The sequence below is a fragment of the Oncorhynchus masou genome, chromosome 13 (assembly GCF_036934945.1).
Source record: "Oncorhynchus masou masou isolate Uvic2021 chromosome 13, UVic_Omas_1.1, whole genome shotgun sequence".
NCBI lineage: Eukaryota > Metazoa > Chordata > Actinopteri > Salmoniformes > Salmonidae > Oncorhynchus > Oncorhynchus masou.
This window is the reverse complement of record NC_088224.1, coordinates 91,594,352-91,606,499: the sequence shown is the minus strand read 5'-3', so window position 1 is coordinate 91,606,499 and position 12,148 is coordinate 91,594,352. Positions and strand designations below refer to the sequence as shown.

At 52.7% G+C, this 12,148-nt stretch overlaps 1 pseudogene; it reads right to left on the bottom strand.

Moving 5' to 3' along the window:
- The window catches only part of LOC135553481 (ubiquitin carboxyl-terminal hydrolase 32-like), a 102,495-nt pseudogene that overhangs the window by 40,076 nt on the left and 50,271 nt on the right, over positions 1 to 12,148 (bottom strand).

Sequence of the window (12,148 nt, the reverse complement as noted above, 5' to 3'; positions counted from 1 at the left end):
CCCTCCCACCCCTTTCCAGGGAGCCCACCCCCCACCCCCACCAGGGTATTGAGTCCCAGGTCCTCACCAGTGATCTCCAGGTGCATGGAGCTGTCCATGGGGAGGGGTAAAGACAGGAAGTTGAAGGGGTCGAAGCGAGCGCTGATGTGACCACACGTCTTACACTTGACCTGGGACTTGAGCTGGCCGTGGAACAGATCCACCACGATGGAACGGTTCCTCCGCAAGTGGTTCTCCCACGCCTGACGAGGAACACACACGGAACCATAGAGAGATGTAAAACACACACACACACATGGAACCATAGAGATGTAAAACACACACACACACACACATAGAACCATAGAGATGTAAAACACACACACACATGGAACCATAGAGATGTAAAACACACACAAGTGGTTCTCCCACGCCTGACGAGGAACACACACACACACACACACACACACACAGCACTAATGCTGCTAATTACTCCTATAAACATACGGGCACACACACACACACACACACACACACACACACACACACACACACACACACACACACACACACACACACACACACACACACTGTTCATTAACTGCATATCAATACACTTCACAGGTCATCCACTCCTTAAGAAGTGATTAGTGGATGGGCTGACTTTCATCGACTCTCTCCTGGTCTCCAGACACCCAAGATGGCTGCCAGAAGATGCTCCTAAGGACGATGATGATGATGTAGTGCTGATCGGTGAATGTTACTAAACAGTCTAGTTTTTCCTTTTTTAGTTGATCGATTAAATTTTTTCCATATTAAACAGTGGATAATTCTCTCTGAGAAAATAATGATTGATTTGATTGTACGTCTGTGTATTGGTTGACTGTGTGCACGTGTGTGTGTGTGTGAAGTTATGCGCGTATGCGCGTATGTTTTGGTTTATTGATTGAACTCTGACCTCTAAGGCGACCTCCCAGTCGGGTCGTCCGTTGCTGTCCTTCAGCTCTACGTAGGGTTTCTCATGCACCCTGTTCAGGTCCTCATGGAGCCCGTCCAATAGGAAGGCCAGGAGCTCCTGACTGTCCTGCTGCTGGAAGCCGTTGAACCGTGGGGGCGTACTTTGCTATCGTCCACTACAGGGGGCGGTAGTGAGACAACCACATATTAGTCCATTTTATTTATTTATTTTTTATTTAATCTTTATTTACGAGGCAAGTCAGTTAAGAACAAATTCTTATTTTCAATGACGGCCTTGGAACAGTGGGTTAACTGCCTGTTCAGGGGCAGAACGACAGATTTGTACCTTGTCAGCTCGGGGTTTGAACTCACAACCTTCCGGTTACTAGTCCAACACTCTAACCACTAGGCTACCCTGCCGAATTCATTCACGTCACAATGACTACGTTACCACAAGCTAAAACAATTCTGATCATTTTTTTCCCCACAAAATGTTTATTTTGACCAATCACATTAGATCTTCAGAGCTGTTCCCGAATGGTGAAAAAAAATAAAAAGTACTGCTTCTTGACAAAAATGCCCACTTAACCCGGAAGCCAGCCGCACCAAAGTGTGGGAGGAAACCCCGTACACCTGCCGACCGTGTCAGCGTGCACTGCGCCCGGCTCGCCACAGGAGTCGCTGGTGCGCGATGGGACAAGGACATCCCTTCCGGGCGAAACCCTCCTCTAACACGGACGATGCTGGGCCAATTGTTCACCGCCACTCCTGGGTCTCGGCCGTCTGCGGACAGAGCCTGGACTCGAACCAGGATCTCTAATGGCACAGCCGCTACGCCAAACGAGCTCTATTTCTAATGCTTTCCTTCCATCTGAAATACACAGCTAAATGATTGAATACTTTTTATGACTTTACCTTTTAGATTGGTAAAAATGAGTTGAAAGATATGACTTTACAATTCAAATGGCTGATAATGTATGAATTCAGCGTATTGCTAGATGTTTTGGATATTGTCCAAAATAGGATCACGAAAATAAATTTGACTGCAGTCAACCAGAGCGCACAAAGATAACACAGGCACCGAGAGGCGGGACAGACAGCTGAGTGACCAACCAGCATCCTCCCTGTCATCGCTGGCTTTGTGACTGACAGCCGACACCATCAACAAAGAGGTCACTAGAAAATGCATATCGTTCCTTCTTGTGGGAGAAGGCTATACAGGACTTTCCTGACTAGAAAATCGGAAGATTTTAAATGAAAAGAAGCCGAGTTCATTAATGAAGTGGAAAAGGAGCCAGCTGACCGGTTATCGGCTATTTAGCCAACGGTCTGCGCTAAAAAGAAAACACATTATTTTTTAAATTTATTTTTAACCCTTTTTCTCCCCAATTTCGTGGTATCCAATTGTTGTAGTAGCTACTATCTTGTCTCATCGCTACAACTCTCGTACGGGCTCGGAGAGACGAAGGTCGATAGCCATGCGTCCTCCGATACACAACCGCACTGCATCTTAACACAGCGCGCATCCAACCCGGAAGCCAGCCGCACCAATGTGTCGGAGGAAACACTGTGCACCTGGCAACCTTGGTTAGCGCGCACTGCGCCCTGCCCGCCAGAGGAGACACTGGTGCGCGATGAGACAAGGATATCCCTACCGGCCAAACCCTCCCTAACCCGGACGACGCCCCACAGACCTCCCGGTCGCGGCCGGTTACGACAGAGCCTGGACCCGAACCCAGAGTCTCTGATGGCACAGCAGTACAGCGCCCTGAACCACTGAGCCACCCGGGAGGCCCATGACAACACGTATTAGTCAATACACTCATATCACAAATGGAGACATTAAGGACATAGTTGTCCACTACAGGGAGTAAGGAAATCCCATCCACTGTTGTGACGATCCATGCCAGGATTTATAACCCACCCGGAGTTTGAGAGGAGCAACGTTCTTCTGTGTTCCACTCCACAGCTCCATCAGCAGGTCTCCGTAGCATTTAGCCATGTGACCTCGCATCCCGATGGGGTTGGTCCTGGACACACAAAATAACAAGTCAGTAATGCTATTCAACAAGCTGTTTAACTTTTCACAACACGTGTACACAGACAGACAGACACAGAGACACACAGACACACACAGACACAGAGACACACAGACAGACACAGACACGACACAGACAGACAGACAGACACAGACAGACACAGACAGACACAGACAGACACAGACAGACACAGACAGACACAGACAGACACAGACACAGACACAGACAGACACAGACAGACAGACAGACAGACAGACAGACAGACAGACAGACACACAGACAGACACACAGACACACAGACAGACACAGACAGACAGACAGACAGACAGACACAGACAGACACACACCTACCTGTTGAGTTCATAGAGGTGTCTCCCTGAGATGAAGTAGTCAGTGAGGGGCGTGGTGTTACTAACACACTGGATACTAGAGTTCATAAAGCACGTGTTGCCTAGGTTACTGAGGCCCGTGGCACCCTTCTCCGTAGCAACTGGGGAGGGGGTGGGATGGGGGTGGTAGACACACACAGTATTAGGCTACAATATTTACATGTTTGCCAGGCTTTAGGGGAGAATCGGAGGGAGGTTAGAGATAAATATATCATCCTAAAATAGTAAAAGCTCTTCATAACTGCGTTGTAAACGTGTGTACCGATGCGCTGAAGGGATTTGTGACGCGATAACTGCGTTGTAAACGTGTGTACCGATGCGCTGAAGGGATTTGTGACGCGATAACTGCGTTGTAAACGTGTGTACCGATGCGCTGAAGGGATTTGTGACGTGATAACTGCGTTGTAAACGTGTGTACCGATGCGCTGAAGGGGTTTGTGACGCGATAACTGCGTTGTAAACGTGTGTACCGATGCGCTGAAGGGGTTTGTGACGCGATAACTGCGTTGTAAACGTGTGTACCGATGTGCTGAAGGGGTTTGTGACGCGATAACTGCGTACCTTTATGTTGGTCCATTTTACTGCTGTTAGCGATGAAGGACATCTCTTCTGGCCAGCTCATGTCTTTGTTCCGAACTAAAAACACACAAGATGAATTTTTTTTTTTTTTTTTTACACATCAATGACTTACAGTAGAAAGACCTGCTACTTTTATCTTCTCTTTTTTAAATCAGAAGTTTGCAGTCAGGTTTTAAAACATTTATTTTATTTTTTACATTTCAACACATTCAGCAGTCAGATAAAGTTTGAGTTTATTATAGAGTTCTTTGAACGCCCTCGATAACTAAGTGTTGCTCGTCCTGAATCTTCAGGCCCTCCAGAGTGTGGTTCTCATCATCCAGGAGGGTCAGATAGTTCTGGGTGGGGGGGGAAGAGGAGAACAGGGTCAGATAGTTCTGGGTGGGGGGAGGAGGAGAACAGGGTCAGATAGTTCTGGGGGGAGGAGGATAACAGGGTCAGGTAGTTCTGGGGGGAGGAGGAGAACAGGGTCAGGTAGTTCTGGGTGGGGGAAGAGGAGAACAGGGTCAGATAGTTCTGGGTGGGGGGAGGAGGAGAACAGGGTCAGATAGTTCTGGGTGGGGGGAGGAGGAGAACAGGGTCAGATAGTTCTTGGGGGGAGGAGGAGAACAGGGTCAGATAGTTCTGGGTGGGGGAGGAGGAGAACAGGGTCAGATAGTTCTGGGTGGGGGGAGGAGAACAGGGTCAGGTAGTTCTGGGGGGAGGAGGAGAACAGGGTCAGGTAGTTCTGGGGGGAGGAGGAGAACAGGGTCAGGTAGTTCTGGGTGGGGGGAGGAGGAGAACAGGGTCAGATAGTTCTGGGTGGGGGGAGGAGGAGAACAGGGTCAGATAGTTCTGGGTGGGGGGAGGAGGAGAACAGGGTCAGATAGTTCTGGGTGGGGGAGGAGGATAACAGGGTCAGGTAGTTCTGGGGGAGGAGGAGAACAGGGTCAGGTAGTTCTGGGGGAGGAGGAGAACAGGGTCAGGTAGTTCTGGGGGGAGGAGGAGAACAGGGTCAGATAGTTCTGGGGGAGGAGGATAACAGGGTCAGGTAGTTCTGGGGGGAGGAGGATAACAGGGTCAGGTAGTTCTGGGGGGGGAGGAGAACAGGGTCAGGTAGTTCTGGGGGAGGAGGAGAACAGGGTCAGATAGTTCTGGGGGAGGAGGAGAACAGGGTCAGATAGTTCTTGGGGGAGGAGGATAACAGGGTCAGGTAGTTCTGGGGGAGGAGGAGAACAGGGTCAGGTAGTTCTGGGGGAGGAGGAGAACAGGGTCAGGTAGTTCTTGGGGGAGGAGGATAACAGGGTCAGGTAGTTCTGGGGGGGAGGGGAGGATAACAGGGTCAGGTAGTTCTGGGGGAGGAGGAGAACAGGGTCAGGTAGTTCTGGGTGGGGGAGGAGGAGAACAGGGTCAGGTAGTTCTGGGTGGGGGGGAGGAGGATAACAGGGTCAGGTATTTCTGGGTGGGGGAGGACAACCGGGTCAGGTAGTTCTGGGGGAGGAGGAGAACCGGGTCAGATAGTTCTGGGTGGGGGGAGGAGAACCGGGTCAGGTAGATCTGGGGGGAGGAGGAGAACAGGGTCAGGTAGTTCTGGGTGGGGGAGGAGAACCGGGTCAGGTAGATCTGGAGGGAGGAGGAGAACAGGGTCAGGTAGTTCTGGGTGGAGGAGGAGAACAGGGTCAGGTAGTTCTGGGGGGAGGAGGAGAACAGGGTCAGGTAGTTCTTGGGGGAGGAGGAGAACAGGGTCAGATAGTTCTTGGGGGAGGAGGAGAACAGGGTCAGATAGTTCTGGGGGAGGAGGATAACAGGGTCAGATAGTTCTGGGTGGGGGGAGGAGAACCGGGTCAGGTAGATCTGGGGGGAGGAGGAGAACAGGGTCAGGTAGTTCTGGGGGAGGAGGATAACAGGGTCAGATAGTTCTGGGTGGGGGGAGGAGAACCGGGTCAGGTAGATCTGGAGGAGGAGGAGAACAGGGTCAGGTAGTTCTGGGGGAGGAGGAGAACAAGGTCAGGTAGTTCTGGGGGAGGTTTGGATGAGGAGAGGTCAACATCCCAAGTTTATATTCATTTATATTTTCTCATGTCACCGCAATATCACTTATAATATAGTTGTGGACATGCGACAGTTGCACACCTCGCTGTTGTAGAGCCACAGCCTCATGTCCTCGTCTTTGATGCGTAGCCTCCGAGACAGGTACAGGTGGATGTCCCTGATGGTGCCCACACGGCTGAAACAGCCTGTATAGGCCAGGACACGCTTCAGAGGAGCGTTGGGGGAGGGCACGTTACCTGGAGGGGGAGAGAGAGGGGGATAATGGGGGGGGGGAGAGAGAGGGAGAGGGGGGAGAGAGAGAGGAGCGTTGGGGGGAGAGAGAGAGGAGAGGGGGAGAGAGAGAGGAGAGGGGGGGAGAGAGAGAGAGAGGGGGAGAGAGAGAGGAGAGGGGGAGAGAGAGAGAGGAGGGGGGGGAGAGAGAGAGAGGAGAGGGGGAGAGAGAGAGGAGAGGGGGGGGAGAGAGAGAGGGAGAGGGGGAGAGAGAGAGGGAGAGGGGGGAGAGAGAGAGGAGAGGGGGGGAGAGAGGAGAGGGAGAGGGGGAGGAGAGGGGGAGAGAGAGAGAGGGAGGGGGGGAGAGAGGGGGGAGAGGGGGAGAGAGAGAGGAGGGGGGGAGAGAGAGAGGAGAGGGGGAGAGAGAGAGGAGGAGGGGGGGGAGAGAGAGAGGGGAGGGGGGAGAGAGGGGAGAGAGAGAGGAGAGGGGGGGAGAGAGAGGGGGAGAGGGGGGAGAGAGGGAGAGGGGGAGAGAGAGAGGGAGAGGGGGGAGAGAGAGAGAGAGGAGGGGGAGAGAGAGGAGAGGGGGGAGAGAGAGAGGAGAGGGGGAGAGAGAGGAGAGGGGGGGGAGAGAGAGAGGGAGAGGGGGAGAGAGAGGAGAGGGGGAGAGAGAGAGAGAGAGAGAGGGGGAGAGGGGGGAGAGAGAGGAGGGGGAGAGAGAGAGGGGGAGGGGGAGAGAGAGGAGAGGGGGAGAGAGAGGAGAGGGGGGAGAGGGGAGGGGGAGGGAGAGAGAGAGGGGAGAGGGGGGAGAGAGAGAGGAGAGGGGAGAGGGGAGAGAGATGGGGGAGAGAGAGGAGAGGGGGGAGAGAGGAGGGGGAGAGAGAGAGAGGAGAGGGGGAGAGAGAGAGGAGAGAGGGGGGAGAGAGAGAGAGGAGAGGGGGAGGAGAGAGAGAGAGGAGAGAGGGGGGAGAGAGGAGGAGGGGGAGAGAGAGAGGGAGAGAGAGAGGAGAGGGGGAGAGAGAGAGGAGAGGGGGGGGAGAGAGAGGAGGGAGAGAGAGGGGGGAGAGAGAGAGGAGGGGGGAGAGAGGGAGGGGGAGAGAGAGGGAGAGGGAGAGAGGAGAGGGGGAGAGAGAGAGGAGAGGGGGAGAGGGAGAGGGGGGAGAGAGAGAGGAGAGGGGGAGGGAGGGAGGGGGAGAGAGAGGGGGAGAGAGGAGGGGGGAGGGAGGGAGGGGAGAGAGAGAGGGGAGGGGAGAGGGGGAGAGAGAGAGAGAGGGGGAGAGGGGGGGGAGAGAGAGAGGAGAGGGGGAGAGAGAGAGGAGAGGGGGAGAGAGAGGAGGGGGGGGGAGAGAGAGAGAGGAGAGAGGGGAGAGAGAGAGAGGGGGAGAGGGAGGGAGAGAGAGAGAGAGAGAGGGAGAGGAGAGAGAGAGAGGCGAGGGGGGAGAGAGAGAGAGAGAGAGGAGAGGGGGAGAGAGAGAGAGAGGAGAGGGGGAGAGAGAGAGAGGGAGAGGGAGAGGGGGAGAGAGAGGAGAGGGGGAGGGGGAGAGAGAGAGGAGGGGGGGGAGAGAGAGGAGAGAGGGGGAGAGAGAGAGAGAGGGGGAGAGAGAGAGAGGAGAGGGGGGAGAGAGAGAGAGGAGAGAGATAGAGGAGAGGGGGAGAGAGAGAGGAGAGGGGGAGAGAGAGAGGAGAGGGGGAGAGAGGAAAGGAGAGAGAGGAAAGGAGAGAGGCGAAGGGGGGGGAGGGAGAGGAAAACACTACAGCCTTTAGTGGACTATCAGCTCCCACAGTCTTGTAACACGCACACAGACGCACACACAGACGCACACAGACGCACACAGACGCACACAGACTGAGTGTTAAATCAACACAGTACTACAGGAGATAAAGAATAGTTCAGCTCATGTAGGATTAGTTGTAAGGAAGCAGCAAGAAAGTGTGTTTTAGATTCGGTCATTTAATTAAGACTGATTCATTAAAATCAACTCATTAGTGATTCACAAGATTCAAATCTGATTCAATCATAAGTCAACAAAAATCAATATTAGTTCAGTTAATAATAAACAATTCAAAACAAAAAACGGAACTGATTTTAAAAGTATAGCCAAAAAAAACAACAAAAAGCAAACCTTAATATATGTGATAGATTGGTAATACTTTGAAAGCAAACAGAATGAATCAAAAGCTGAAAACAGTATATTCTCCCAGGGAGCACAGCCTTGCTCTTCGGTCAGTATGTCTGGGTCTAGTCATTCTATGGCACTTGCAACAAATGTGATCGTGGGTTCGATTCCCGCTGAGGCCCCACGTACATAAAATGTATGCACGCATGACTAAGTCCCTTTGGATAAAATCACCACCTCATAGTGTCTCTGCAGCACCACTAACGCCTCATAGTGTCTCTGTGCACCACTAACGCCTCATAGTGTCTCTGCAGCACCACTAACGCCTCATAGTGTCTCTGTGCACCACTAACGCCTCATAGTGTCTCTGCAGCACCACTAACGCCTCATAGTGTCTCTGTGCACCACTAACGCCTCATAGTGTCTCTGTGCACCACTAACGCCTCATAGTGTCTCTGTGCACCACTAACGCCTCATAGTGTCTCTGCAGCACCACTAACGCCTCATAGTGTCTCTGTGCACCACTAACGCCTCATAGTGTCTCTGCAGCACCACTAACGCCTCATAGTGTCTCTGTGCACCACTAACGCCTCATAGTGTCTCTGTGCACCACTAACGCCTCATAGTGTCTCTGTGCACCACTAACACCTCATAGTGTCTCTGTGCTCCACTAACGCCTCATAGTGTCTCTGTGCTCCACTAACGCCTCATAGTGTCTCTGTGCTCCACTAACGCCTCATAGTGTCTCTGTGCTCCACTAACGCCTCATAGTGTCTCTGTGCTCCACTAACGCCTCATAGTGTCTCTGTGCTCCACTAACGCCTCATAGTGTCTCTGTGCTCCACTAACGCCTCATAGTGTCTCTGTGCTCCACTAACGCCTCATAGTGTCTCTGTGCTCCACTAACGCCTCATAGTGTCTCTGTGCTCCACTAACGCCTCATAGTGTCTCTGTGCACCACTAACGCCTCATAGTGTCTCTGTGCTCCACTAACGCCTCATAGTGTCTCTGCAGCACCACTAACGCCTCATAGTGTCTCTGTGCACCACTAACGCCTCATAGTGTCTCTGCAGCACCACTAATGCCTCATAGTGTCTCTGTGCACCACTAACGCCTCATAGTGTCTCGGCAGCACCACTAACGCCTCATAGTGTCTCGGCAGCACCACTAACGCCTCATAGTGTCTCTGTGCTCCACTAACGCCTCATAGTGTCTCTGCAGCACCACTAACGCCTCATAGTGTCTCTGTGCACCACTAACGCCTCATAGTGTCTCTGTGCTCCACTAACGCCTCATAGTGTCTCTGTGCTCCACTAACGCCTCATAGTGTCTCTGTGCTCCACTAACGCCTCATAGTGTCTCTGTGCTCCACTAACGCCTCATAGTGTCTCTGTGCTCCACTAACGCCTCATAGTGTCTCTGTGCACCACTAACGCCTCATAGTGTCTCTGCAGCACCACTAATGCCTCATAGTGTCTCTGCAGCACCACTAACGCCTCATAGTGTCTCGGCAGCACCACTAACGCCTCATAGTGTCTCGGCAGCACCACTAACGCCTCATAGTGTCTCTGTGCTCCACTAACGCCTCATAGTGTCTCTGCAGCACCACTAACGCCTCATAGTGTCTCTGTGCACCACTAACGCCTCATAGTGTCTCTGCAGCACCACTAACGCCTCATAGTGTCTCTGTGCACCACTAACGCCTCATAGTGTCTCTGTGCACCACTAACGCCTCATAGTGTCTCTGTGCACCACTAACGCCTCATAGTGTCTCTGTGCACCACTAACGCCTCATAGTGTCTCTGTGCACCACTAACGCCTCATAGTGTCTCTGTGCACCACTAACGCCTCATAGTGTCTCTGTGCACCACTCTAACGCCTCATAGTGTCTCTGCAGCACCACTAACGCCTCATAGTGTCTCTGTGCACCACTAACGCCTCATAGTGTCTCGGCAGCACCACTAACGCCTCATAGTGTCTCTGCAGCACCACTAACGCCTCATAGTGTCTCTGTGCTCCACTAACGCCTCATAGTGTCTCTGCAGCACCACTAACGCCTCATAGTGTCTCGGCAGCACCACTAACGCCTCATAGTGTCTCGGCAGCACCACTAACGCCTCATAGTCTCTGTGCTCCACTAACGCCTCATAGTGTCTCTGTGCACCACTAACGCCTCATAGTGTCTCTGTGCACCACTAACGCCTCATAGTGTCTCTGTGCACCACTAACGCTCATAGTGTCTCTGTGCACCACTAACGCCTCATAGTGTCTCTGTAGCACCACTAACGCCTCATAGTGTCTCTGTGCACCACTAACGCCTCATAGTGCCTCTGTGCACCACTAACGCCTCATAGTGCCTCTGTGCACCACTAACGCCTCATAGTGCCTCTGTGCACCACTAACGCCTCATAGTGTCTCTGTGCACCACTAACGCCTCATAGTGTCTCTGCAGCACCACTAACGCCTCATAGTGTCTCTGTGCAACACTAACGCCTCATAGTGCCTCTGTGCACCACTAACGCCTCATAGTGTCTCTGCAGCACCACTAACGCCTCATAGTGTCTCTGCAGCACCACTAACGCCTCATAGTGTCTCTGCGCACCACTAACGCATCATAGTGTCTCTGCAGCACCACTAACGCCTCATAGTGTCTCTGCAGCACCACTAACGCCTCATAGTGTCTCTGCAGCACCACTAACGCCTCATAGTGTCTCTGCAGCTCCACTAACGCCTCATAGTGTCTCTGTGCTCCACTAACGCCTCATAGTGTCTCGGCAGCACCACTAACGCCTCATAGTGTCTCGGCAGCACCACTAACGCCTCATAGTGTCTCTGTGCTCCACTAACGACTCATAGTGTCTCTGCAGCACCACTAACGCCTCATAGTGTCTCTGTGCACCACTAACGCCTCATAGTGTCTCTGCAGCACCACTAACGCCTCATAGTGTCTCTGTGCACCACTAACGCCTCATAGTGTCTCTGTGCACCACTAACGCCTCATAGTGTCTCTGCAGCACCACTAATGCCTCATAGTGTCTCTGTGCACCACTAACGCCTCATAGTGTCTCTGTGCACCACTAACGCCTCATAGTGTCTCTGTGCACCACTAACACCTCATAGTGTCTCTGTGCACCACTAACGCCTCATAGTGTCTCTGTGCACCACTAACGCCTCATAGTGTCTCTGTGCACCACTAACGCCTCATAGTGTCTCTGTGCACCACTCTAACGCCTCATAGTGTCTCTGCAGCACCACTAACGCCTCATAGTGTCTCTGTGCACCACTAACGCCTCATAGTGTCTCGGCAGCACCACTAACGCCTCATAGTGTCTCTGCAGCACCACTAACGCCTCATAGCCTCTGTGCTCCACTAACGCCTCATAGTGTCTCTGTGCACCACTAACGCCTCATAGTGTCTCGGCAGCACCACTAACGCCTCATAGTGTCTCTGTGCTCCACTAACGCCTCATAGTGTCTCTGCAGCACCACTAACGCCTCATAGTGTCTCTGTGCACCACTAACGCCTCATAGTGTCTCTGCAGCACCACTAACGCCTCATAGTCTCTGTGCTCCACTAACGCCTCATAGTGTCTCTGTGCACCACTCTAACGCCTCATAGTGTCTCTGCAGCACCACTAACGCCTCATAGTGTCTCGGCAGCACCACTAACGCCTCATAGTCTCTGTGCTCCACCAACGCCTCATAGTGTCTCTGTGCACCACTAACGCCTCATAGTGTCTCTGTGCACCACTAACGCCTCATAGTGTCTCTGTGCACCACTAACGCCTCATAGTGTCTCTGTGCACCACTAACGCCTCATAGTGTCTCTGTAGCACCACTAACGCCT